This window comes from Gossypium hirsutum, chromosome D11 (assembly GCF_007990345.1).
Source record: "Gossypium hirsutum isolate 1008001.06 chromosome D11, Gossypium_hirsutum_v2.1, whole genome shotgun sequence".
NCBI lineage: Eukaryota > Viridiplantae > Streptophyta > Magnoliopsida > Malvales > Malvaceae > Gossypium > Gossypium hirsutum.
The window spans coordinates 16,984,243-16,997,697 of NC_053447.1; positions in this window are offsets into that span (position 1 = coordinate 16,984,243).

Genomic DNA, 13,455 nt, shown 5'->3' on the forward strand with positions numbered 1-13,455 from the left:
TGCTATTTATATTAAATATTCAAATCTCATACAAATCCAGTAAAAATACACATTTGGGCCTTAATTTAAACTTTTGAGGCCCTAAAAACAATTTGGGATCAAAATGAGACTAATTTGAAATAATTCAGAAAAATCTGAGAAAAAGTTAGAAATTTAGAAAACAAGGGTCACACGGCCATATGGCCCGGCCGTGTGACATAGCCTAGACCGTGTAGTGTTTGAACAATGAGACACACGGTCGTGTCCCAACCCGTGTCTTAAACTGTGTAACTTATTGACTTAGATCACAAGGCCGTGTCATAGGTCGTGTAACTCTCTGACTTGATACACATAGCCATGTTGCAGACCATGTATGGCACACGACTGTGTGGCAGCCCGTGTCCCAGGCCATGTGCACCAAAATGTACCTTGAAAATCAAGTTTACCAAATATGCTTACTTGAGACACAAACCTACCATTTACCAACCAATTTACTTACTCAAAACACACCTAAACAAGACCAAAACATGCCAAAATCACACATAAATCATACAATTCAAAAGCTTATCCAATGTATCATCATTGGTACCACAATTAAACACCTAAACAATTCAACCTCAATGTCATGGTTTCATATTCCAAACATACATCACAAACCTACCATTCAATCGTTTCATTCACACTTCAGTATACCAAAAAGTTACCTAATCACAAGACATTCACTAATAACCAAAACACATATTTATATCATCATGTACCAGTTATCATCATAGGATATTAAAACACAAAAAAAGCTTGGCACAATTTCAAAACATCCCAAGTTACCAAAATAATATATAACTCTATACATGTCATTTATAACCTTTTCCATATATTTAAAAACTACCAAAATGGATCGATAGATAGTGTGATTGTGCTTCGACGTTGATTCTAACCATTCGAGCTTTTCAATGATCTACAAAACATAGAAAAACAATTACGTAAGCAACTAGTGCTTATTAAAATCGAATAAAGAAACTTAGACTTACCGAACATAAATGATTAAACCGTTAAAACATTGCTCATTTAAAATTAGGCTCACTTTTCCTTCCTAGTCACAACACGCCACAAGGTTAGTAGGTGTATTAATGAACATATCCAACCAATTAAACATGAAACATATCAATATGAAGTTCAATACACAATTCCTCAATTTATTACTCAACTGGTTCTCTTTTCATTTCATATTCATATACTAACATTTTCCATTTCATGTTTCCATAACATAGTTCATTTCATATACACATCCATTTGTTAAAACTTTAATCACCCGTTGAATCAAATAAAATAACGTTAAACACTAAAAAAACCTCATATAACCACTTAATTCCCTAAACACACCACAATAACATAATATAACCTATTTATAGACATATGAAACATATAATCACACCAAGACATTAATATTCACTATCAAATCATACGAATAAAAACATTCATCTCATATTCATACTTGTCATACAAATCTTACTTGAAACATGTTATCTGAATAGTAATGATTGAAGGATGCCAGAGTGTCTTTCGACCATAGTTTTATTCAATTTTCGATATGATGTCATAGTATCTTTCAACCATGGTCTTTTTCATTTTCAATAGGATGCCACAGTGTCTTTCAACCATGGTCTTATTCATTTTCGATAGGATTTCCATAATGTCTTTCAACCATGGTCTTATTCATTTTCGATAGGATGCCATAGTGTCTTTCAACTATGGTCTTACTCACTTTCCGATATGATGTCATAGTGTCTTTCAACCATGGTTTTATTCATTTTCCAATATGATGCCATAGTGTCTTTCAACCATGGTCTTATTCATTTTCCGATATGATGCCATAATATCTTTCAACATGGTCTTATTCATTTTCCAATATGATGCCATAGTGTCTTTCAACCATGGTCTTATTCATTTTTCGATATGATGCCATAATATCTTTCAACCATGGTCTTATTCATTTTCGATAGGCTGCCATAGTGTTTTTCAACTATGGTCTTACTCATCTGAATCATGATGCCATAACGTCTTTCAGCTATGGTCTTACTCGTTTGAATAATGATGAACCTACTCATATGATATTTCAGAGGATATACCATTCAGTTCATACATACTTATTTACCATGCTTCACAAATCAATTCTTTGTTTTCAATTTCATGTCTTACCTCAATTACTCATGTTAACCATAATATATATAAATAAAAACCTTTATAATTGAATTCAAATAATTATAAGCACATTATTTCATAACAAAAATTCATTTATGTAGTTTTCATTTTCAAGCATAATCTTTAACTTAATTAACATTTCAACTAAATCTATTTCATTGCTTACAATTTATTAAGCAAATGAACTCAATCACAACATACATATATGGATATTAAGACACAAAAACAACAATTAAATTAAAATTAATTAATTTACGAACTTACTTGTACCAAAATGATGCCCTAACATGATCCAATGACTAATCAGCTATTTTGACTTTTTCCACAATTAGTGTTCGTTTGGGTCGTTTCTTGATCTAAATAAATATTTTTATTCAATTAATAATATTCCAGTGTTTAAAATAATCAATTTAGCTTACAACCCCTAATAATAAAAATTTATGAAATTGCCCTCAAACTTTACCTTCTATGAAATTTAGTCCCTAAACCCAAAACTTGCAATTTCACCATTTTAACCATATAAATTATGCTAGCCAATTTTTACCTAATCTTATAACAGCCTATATTTATAAAAAATTTACAATATTTTCCTTGAATTTTACTATTTTCATAAATAAGTCCATAAATATTAAAATCATCAAAAATTACTTAATAAAATATATATTTAACAACCAAACTTAACAATCTATCATAAAGCTTCATAATATATCAAATTCATCCATAGAATAATTTATAAAATTTAACAGTTTTACAATTTGACCCCTAAGTTAACTAGATTAAGCTATTACGAGCTTAAAAACATAAAAATCATTAAAAATGGGATCAAAATCACATACCATGCATCAAGAATCAGCTTGGCCAAATGCTTTTTCCCACCTATCCATGGTCATTTGGTTATGAAAAGAAAGAATGAAGAATATGATCACTTTTAATAAGGTTTATTTTAGTTTTAATTATTTAATTACTAATGTAACCTTTAAAATTCATGAAATTTACCATGCATCCTATCCATGAATATCCACTAACTTTAAATATGGTATAATTACCATTCAAGTCCTTTAATTCACCTTTTCATAGCTATTTGATCCATTTAACTAATAGAATTCAACTTTTGCAGCTTTTACAATTTAGTCCTTTTCAATTAATGAGCTATCTAAACATTAAAATTTCTTAACCAATTTTTACTATGACCTTAATAAAACTGCGTACATATTTAATAAAATTTTTATGGGCTCGGTTTATAGAAATGAGGTCTCATTACCTCATTGTCAAAACCACTTGACTTTAAAGATTTACCACTTAAACCTAATTATTCATTCAAATAACATAAGTTATCAAATAAAAATTTATAATAATACTATATTTGACTCGTAAATATTAAATAATAATATTTATGGACTCACTAGTCGGATTTGTAACATCAAAACCACTGTTTCTAACACCACTGAAAAATGAGCTGTTACATGATAGATTTGCGTATCCATTCTGAGTCTGTGTCTAGGTAATAGGGTTACAAATATAAAAATTGGTTATAAGAATTGAAATGAGCCCTAAGGGCCGATTGAGTATGAAAGAGCTAATAGGCATGGACGTGGTTGATATGAAATTGATTATATATATTTGTAAATGTTGATGTTGTTAAATGAATAAGTAAAGTACTATAGGTGACAAAATGGGTTGAATTGGAAAAAATGTGAAATGATTGAAAACTTTTACAATTTAGTATATAAATATGAAGTGAGCTATTGTAATTAAATTGATTTCATGTATGTCTTATGGTATTGGAAATTGTTGACTTAAGGTTTTTAGGTGAATTGACTATAACGTGAATTAGATTTGAATGTTTGCATATGCATTTGATTGTATTATTTTAACTTGAATCACAGAATTACCACTGAGCATATTTGCTCAGCGTACAGTTTGTTTTCTCCGTGCGCAGGTATAGAAGATATTTGATAGTTCGAGCAGTTGGTCCAAAATCCAGCAACCGACCCCTGACTCAACAAAGTTTGTATATTTGTAATACCCCTAACTCGACTCGACCGTCGGATCTGAGTACGGAGCATCACAAATGGACCGGATTAACTTATCCTGAATTCTATCGGCTAACTGTTATAAAACAGACTATATTGAAACAATAATACTTCTAATAGCAAAAGCCTCAAACTTATATAAAACTTTTGGTCTTACAAGGTTTTTGTCTTTATATAGACTATATGTTTACAAAATAATTCTTAAAATTTAGCTAAGGACTAACTATCCTAAAAATCTAGATTTTAGGGATGTTATTTGACTTCATTGTTATTGGTCCTGAGGCGAAGCCCCCAATAGTACCATCTTTCTATGTGCATGACTCTAACTGCCTACAATCATCGATCTCATTACTGTCTGGATGAGTCCCTCTTCTGAGTCCTCAATCAACCTCGCAAATCCTACGAACATAGGACAAACTATTGTAAGTTCAAATAAACTTAGTGATTTCTTTCACTGCACCATAAATTAACCATATCACACAAAGGTAACAAATGTAAATTAAACTAAACATAAATTTACTCTCTGCACACTTGAGGCGAGTGTTTTTTACCAGGGTGGCGGACTCCACCCAATCTTTCAAGCTACTCAGCTCATTATAAGACCTTCATTTGGTCGAACTCTCCACTTAACTGTAATCCAGACACCTCACCACATTAGTGAGTCTTATCCTTACTTCTCGTCTTTTTTTCCATTCATACACCCCACATACAGGGTTTTCGAAGACCTCTTTAGTGAATTCCCCGTCTCCCTACCTAAGGATCCTTAAGTCATACCTTCCTTGGTGAACTTTCCTGGTTGGACCAATCCTTGGCGAACTCCTTTTGTTTCATACTATAGTCCCGAAGAGCTAATTTTCATTCCCGTATTGAGATGACTTACAGCGATCCTCGCCTCTCTAGTGAACCTATTTTTTTTCCACCCTATTGGTAACAATAGGGGATTACTTCCAGTAATTATCCCCTCACTCCAGCCCTTACTTGGGAACTCACATGGCCTATAATTAAAGGTCGTTCTAACTTGCCAAACCAACAGACTATCGCCCGTGCCATTATATAATTATGCTAACTCATTTACTCGATTCCTCCTTACGATGCTAACATCATGACGATGTACACGTGATCGGCTTTCCTCAAAGAGGAATAGTCTTGACAAGCATACAGTTTCTTGGGTAGATTCTTTATCTCAGGGGGAACTTCTCTAGTCTCCCACGGGATTCACCTCTTGCATAAAACTTAAAAGAACACTTCTTGGTGGCTATTGAGTGAATCATTTTTTGTGATCCTAAGATAATTTCCTTTTTAAACATTTCCATAAATCGACCAACTCTCGCACGACCTATCATTCTCTAATTCTTATTGGGTCTTAGTCCATGCCTTATTAGCTTTCACATCTATCCTTACCACTTTCAACATTTTTGGCAGATTCCTCAAGATTCGTTTGTCACTACTTACACTTTCTTTGGACTCTTCTTCCACTTGCGTGGTTGTAACAACCTGTTTTTCTATGGTGTTGGAAATAGTGGTTTGATACCGCAATTCTGACGTGACATTCAATAAATATTAATTACTTAATATTTACAAAGTCGTAAGTGTAGTATTAAATTTTGGTTAAGAAATTTTAACGTTCAGATAGTTAATTAATTAAAAAGGACTAAATCGTAAAAGTTACAAAAGTTGGTTCCTATTATTTATATATACTAAATGGCTATGGAAATAAAAATTTGTAGACTTAAATAGTAAATAGACCATATTAGTTATAATGGGTGGTGTTGGCTTGGTTATTTTGAATTTTTCATTAATTTTAAAGGTTATTTTAATAATTAAATAATAAATTAAAATGGACAAAAGATGAAATTTCATTATCTTTTTCATTGGTTTCTTTTCTTTGGCTGAACACCATTGTTGGGGGAGCCCTAAGCTCGGTTTGTGTTTGAGTCCTTGCATGTAAGTTATTTATTATTTATTTTTTATGATGTTTATGTTTTTGTGATCGTTATATTGATATCTAGCCAGTTTAGGGACTAATTTGTGAAACTGTCAAAGTTTTAAAAATTCACCATTGATGTTTTTGAAACTTCCTTGATGGTTATGCCAATGTTTGAGGCTTGATGATAGTTCTGAACTATTTTGTAAAGTAAATTTGAATATTTTTTAGTTTAGGGATTAAATGGGTAAAACGTAGAAGTTAGCTTAGTTTTCTTGTGAATTTTCAAAATTTATGGGCTGTAATAAGATGGATAAAAATTTGGCTACATGGGTGTAAGATTTTATTGTAGAAATAAGCTTGTTTAGGTCTTAAGGATCAAATTGAATAAAGTGTAAAATTTTGGGGCAAATGTGAAAATTAGTAAATAGGAAATAATTCGCACTAGATTTTGTTGGAAAAACGGGTTTGGAAAACGTAGCGGAAAATAAATTTAGGGAAAACCCATAGTTTTAAAAATTTTTCAAAACAAGATCTTGGTTGTGATATCTAAAGTAATAAACACTTAATCAAAATTGTACCTTTTCGATTCGTCTAGGATGAGGGCTTCTATAGACTAGTCATCTCTGCTATCCTCAAGCTCACATCTGTCGAGTGTGGGCTTGCTTTAAATAAAAAAATTCACAAAAATTACTAGTGGGGTAATTCTATAATTTCTCTAAACTTTTATGTCAAGTGGTAAATCAGAAAAATATCTCTAGAAATTTTTGGAATAATCTCTTCAGAGAAATTTTCTCATGAATTCAAGTGTATGTAAATAATGACCCAAGACTCTCTTTATATAGGGAGAGTTTAGAGAATTCAACTATGATTAAACTTAATCACTATAATATTAAATTAGTATAATATTTATAAAGATAAATATTAGATTAAATTTAATATTAAGATAATCACTTTAATATTAAATTAATAAAATACTATTAAGATAAGTATTAAATTTAATTTAATATTAAACTATTAAAATAATTTTATTTTTGGAATAATTAATCTGAAATCAAATTCTCTAATAGAGTCCCAGTAGAAGTGTAACTTTTCCACTGCTCAACCACCAATGACCAATCGCTGCCGGCCATCGGGATGCCATCGTCGCAGCCACTAACATCGCTTATGCAGGTGCGACACCCTTACGACATCCCGACCCGGTTCGACTGTTGTCGATTTGGTCCGTGTCAATGACAACCCGATCAGTACGATCTAGCCACCGGTTGGACCGTCGGCCTGATTTCACATATCGAACCCGAGTCAACTAGTTTTCTGGATTTGGTCTCGATTTTTGGGCTCCTGGGCTCAATTTATGATCTCAAGTGCAATTTTCAAGTTCAATTACCCATTGGGCCAATTGTCTAACTTGAAAATTAACTTCCAAAAATACCATATTAATTTTAATTGTTTTGGTTAATTTAAATTTACTTGATCAAAATTAAAATTTACCAAAAATCACTTAGATTTTTCAAATTAATTTTTCAAGAAAATTCTTTAATCAAATTCACTAGTTGAACAATTTTTACGACCACCTTATTTAATTCCACATCAAATAAATCGACTCAATTAAATTATTCCCGAAGTTGTAGAATTTTCTTCTAATTCAAATGCAGTCCAATCGAGCTTTTGTTGAGCTAGCAGAGGGACCAATTGGACATGTACAATTAGGCTCTAGTTCTTGCAATTATGTCCAGAAGCATCGTTCCGATAGTTCGCAATTATTCAATCATAGAGTCAGTCTACAAGAAGTACCATGATTGGAAACTCCTTATTGTATACTTTTTACGAAAACAATTCATCCAACTACTTTGTCCAATGACCTCGTCATGTGTGTGTTACCCTCATACGATATCCTTGATTCCTTTGAGTTAAATCCGTTCACTCAATACAATCATATTTTATCTCATTGTCAACATTGTGTCTTCTTAATGATTAATATGATCACTATCAACAAATGATTGTGATAAATTGCTTGTTCGAGAACAAGCAACCTATGACCACGTTCCATATTTATCAATCCACACAATGCCAATGGGAGGATATCATTAACTTTTTAATTGACTTAAGAATTACACTATTGCTAGTAAAGCCATGTCATGCACAATTCATGTACCCAACATACCGGCTATGGGCTCGATCAACTTTAGAGTATAAGCCTCCACTTATAACAAAGCACATGAGTTGCATACGTGTGGCCAGTGACTAACTCAGGATTTAGGTAAATCACACAATGAACATCACAAGTGAATTAGTTCACAAACGGATTTAGAATTAATTCATCTTAGGTCCAGTCCAATGTATCATTCTACTAATGAATACATCTATGTCTCTACTTGTGGAGTCAACTACTCCGGTAGCCAAGACTAGCCATCTCCCTAATTGGAATTGTACATGACATAATAATCCTTATCAGTATTTGAATCAAATGCTCAATTTGATTCTTTTACGGGATTATAGACTCATTTAGATTATTTACTGAATTAAGTTGTCTTTCTCGCAATGTAAACATTCTTTACAATGCCACTTATCTTTAGTTTGAACTTTAGACAATCAGTGAACTAATATTTCCTTGTCACAATTTTGCTATGCATGCAAAATATAAAACACAGAAAATACAAAAGACATAATAGTGAAATGTGAAATTAACTCTATTTATTTATTCATCGTTTAAATAAATAGAAAACAGTTACTTGTTTACTACAATATGGGCACATTTCTCAATAGGTTGAATATTATATGAAATTGAGGTTAATAAATTAAAATAAACTATTTTATAGATCAAGAACAAGTAGATAATCGAGGAGAAGGGAAAGTTGCCGAGTAGTCCCTGAACTTTCGTTGTCTCTGCAATTTTGCCTAGGTAAGTTTGTACGACTTAGTTGCGTATTAAATTAAATGTTATACTAAATATAAATTGAATATTTTGATATAATTGAATTAAAATAAGTTGATGTGAGTCAAGAAATTAAGTAACTTGAACATTATTACTCGATGTCATACGAAGCCGATGAACATATGATAGGATACAATTGGCATGCCAATATGTTTTAATTTGCGATGTATGGGTTTGATTGTGTTGGGAGAATGATTATTGATTCACTACTGTTCACTAAATATACCAAAGTCCAACATTTGTTGCAGACTTTCGAGTTATAATATAATGATTTTGGTGTGTTACCGGGGGAGGATTTAAAGCCTTCGGGCATTGCACTTGGTGCCCAGGTGTGTTTCGGAGGGATGTTAGCCTACGGGCTAGGCACCTGGTGTCTAGGTGTGTTCTCGGTTGGTTAAGCTCACTTGAGCATTTTGGTGTGTTTGGATGGTTAACCGTGTATCTGAATCCGTTATATCGCTCATCAGGCAAATTTTAAATGGTTATATGATTTCTTGATAGATTAACTTTGAGTTCAAATTGAATGATTTAGTATTATTAAATATATTATTCAATAAGGGTATTGCTAGTAAGACTCACCTGTTGAATGGTTTTGATTGATAAGTTTGTAGTTTATAAAATGATAATGTGTGAATTGTATAAATTTACATAGTAAGTTTATCATTTTGACCATTGATCTTACTAAGCTTTAGTATACGTGTGTTTATATATGTTTAGATACTTACTCCATATGGTATACTTTAGCTTGATGTAAAGTTATTTTAGTTTGCTTGTAAACGAGCTTTTGTATTTGGTACAAATAGGTTGCTTGTGAATTTGATTTTAGCTATTTAGTTTAAGTTTCAAAGAAGTAATTGAAATATAGTATAATAGTTGTGAATAGTTTGGTTGGTAATGATAGGTTTGGTATGTGATTTTTTATAAATTTTTTAGTTCTTTGAATGGAATCTAGATTAGTATGGAATGTGAGTTTGATTTGAATATTGAACTATGGTGTCAATGAGGGTACATTGGTTAGATTTTTAAATGTTTGAATAGGTAAAGTTAATGCCTTTTGTGTGATAGGAAATTTTGACATGAAATGAACTTGAAAAGATGACATTTTTATCATTTTGAACCTAAGTATCGATACTTTGGCATTTGATATCAATTCTTGACCATATGAACAGTTTTAAAATAAACAGAATACAAAATGGTATCAATATTTTTTTCATAAAGTACCGATACCTTAAAATAATTATCGATACCCTTGTTTTGTAAAGAAAATAATATTCAATTTTGTTATTGATTTTCAGAAAGGTATCATTTTGATATCGATACCAACTACAGATTTTCATTATTTTCTTTAAAACTTCAGAAATTTTGTAAATTGATCTTATTCTATGCTTGGATATTACAATTCTGTACTTTCAGAGTTTAAATTTTAATATGTTTGATTATATAGAATATCAATTATCAATAAGTAAGTATTGTTTAGTAAAGTGGTTATCTATTGTTGAATGTTACTGTAGCATCTTTTTACTCGAGTCCGGCGGCCGGGCCAGGTAAGGGGTGTTTCAATAGTTCCTCATACTTGTTGCACTGACAGTATACCCTTCACTTGAGGTCTTGGTGGACTTTCCGGATTTGTTTCTTAGTAGACTTTATAGGTTTTCGTAGCCAAGCTATGGTCTTGCACCCTTCTTCACTCGTTTCCCTTGTTTTGGCATATTTACCCCATGTTTATTGTTCCGACGGACTCTATCTGTGTTTACTGTCCCAGCAGACTATCTGTTCTGTGTTTACTATACCTACGCACGGAGATGGAATAACTTTACAAAAATTGCTTCTTGGATGATGGAATCACTTCTCGGGGCCTTGAGATGTACCTATACCTACGCACGGAGAAAACAAATCATATGCTAAACGATAATGCTTAGTGGTATTTCCATGATTTAGGTTGAAGCAAAACAAGTTTATATTAATAGCATATTTCCAATTCAAATACCAGTATCAACTAATTCATATATAAATCACGCTAACCCTCAATCCACAAAAACAACATGTATATGCCACAAGGTATCTCAAATATGTCAAATGAATCAACTATATATATATTACCCCAATTAGCAAGCTAGTTGAATATATCATACTAATATCATTAATGTTCACAATTCTATCCAATTTAGTATATTTAATCAAATTCACATTTCATTTTTGAATCGAGTCAATTCGATCATTACCTTTCCATATCAATCTTCAGGCTCATTTAATCGGTTCACATGGTCTTTCACATGCTATCAGTAATCATATATCACATTTAAGTACTCATAGTTCAATTTCATAACATTAATCCATTTCAAGCATCATTTAACCAATTGAGCTATTTATATCCCCTATTAACATGACTTAGAATCGAATGGATACATGAATCCCAATCAATACACAAATTTGACACCCAGTGCCTTATCGAAATTTCGAAGTATATAAATTGCGCCCAATGCTTATTGGATAACTGAAGGAAAATTTGTGCCTAGCACTCATCGGTACATCTGAAGGAAAATGTGCCTAAAGCTCATCGAGATATATTCGAAGTAACCCGTACTCAATCTATTTTCTGGCATGCTAACTATATCTAACTCTACCCAAACAGTTAATAGGGTAACCAATTATACAATTCCATCATATAATTCAATTCACATTTCATCATATTCAATTCATCAATTAATTTATCATTTCATCATATAACATAACCTGTTTCAATGCAATTTAATACCAATATCATATATCCTTCAAGTTAAGCTATTTTTTATTTTATTCAATTTAATCCTCTATCTCGATAATCAATCTCAAACATATCAATTCCATTCAAATGATCATTTTCAACTCACTTCAATGTCATATAATGCAAAATATCACAAATATGCAATAATTAAATTGATCCTGGATCATAGAAATACAAATCGAGTTTCTGAGTCAATCGTCGACAACTTTCGTTTTTCCTTTCCCTCTCGCAAGATCTACGTCAATGTTAGCTACATACGATCACAAAACATGTACATGATTAATTTCCTATCCAATTTACATTCAATTACAAAGAAAAATATATTTTTCAATTTATTCAATTTAGTCCCTAGACGAAAGCTTCGGGTTAAAATTCAATTTCACATATACTTATTAGGAACCTTCTACTTTCTATTTTCATAACAAAATTTTATTTTATTCAATTTGGTCCCTAATGTACGAAACTAACAATTAATATTTACAATTTAGTCATTTTCATAATCTAACCTTAATTCCTATCAATTTCACCCAAATTCATCCAATTCTCAATAATGGCAACTTTTAAAAGCTTTAACAATTCCACAAATTGGTATACAGGCTAGTTAAATTAAGCTTCCATTACCTAAAATCTATAAAAATTACAAGAAAATGACTTGAATTTCATACATAAATCAATGACTGAATGCTTAAAGTACTTTGAAGCTTTCTTAGGTTTTATATAAATGGTGGACGATAGAAGAAATGAGAAAATTGGTGCAATTTCCACTAACTTTCTCTTTTATATAATAATTAACCATTAATTAATCTTGATTAATTTAATTAAATATAGTTTAATTAACATAATTAACATTTAATCACAATTAGTGGAAGATGTCATCATCATGCACTATCTCCTATTGGAAAATAGTTTATTTACCATTTTTAACCTTTGATTAATTGTTATTTAAGTCCCTAAGCCTTTTGTAAATTAAAACTTGATAGCGATTGAACTTTTACATTTTAGTTCCTGGGTCTTAATTAACTATAATTTTGGCTAAATTACTGAACCAAATTTCAATTCATCTATATACTAGCCCCATAAATTTTCCTATTTAATATTTATGAAAACGGGGTTCTGAAACCGTATTTTTTGACACCATTGGAACCGAGTCATACACCAAAGTCCCTACTTGCCCCGTTTGGCTACACCCCTATCAACATCCATAGGTTTCAAGTTCTTTCATGGGAAATGCAACTGTCATTTTTTTAACCCAATATTTATCAATACAAAAAATGCATCTAGTACAGATTCAAGGACCTTGACTCTTACGGTGTTGAGTTGAAGGTAAAGCAAATCAATATATCTTATTTAATAATGATGGTTGTGTAACACCCCTTACCCAATTTGGTCGCCAAACCCGAGTTATAAAATGCTAGGAACAAATATCAAACAATTACATGCAATTTATTTATCAAAATCTCAAATAAATATCAATTTATCACATAGGAGCAAGTATGTCATGCTCTTCAATCTATTTTGGATTTATAACGAGCATATGGAAGGTTAAAAATAATTCGATATTAAACAATGATCAATTTGAAAATAGGGGTCACGCGACTGTGTCCCTTGACTGTGTCAAATG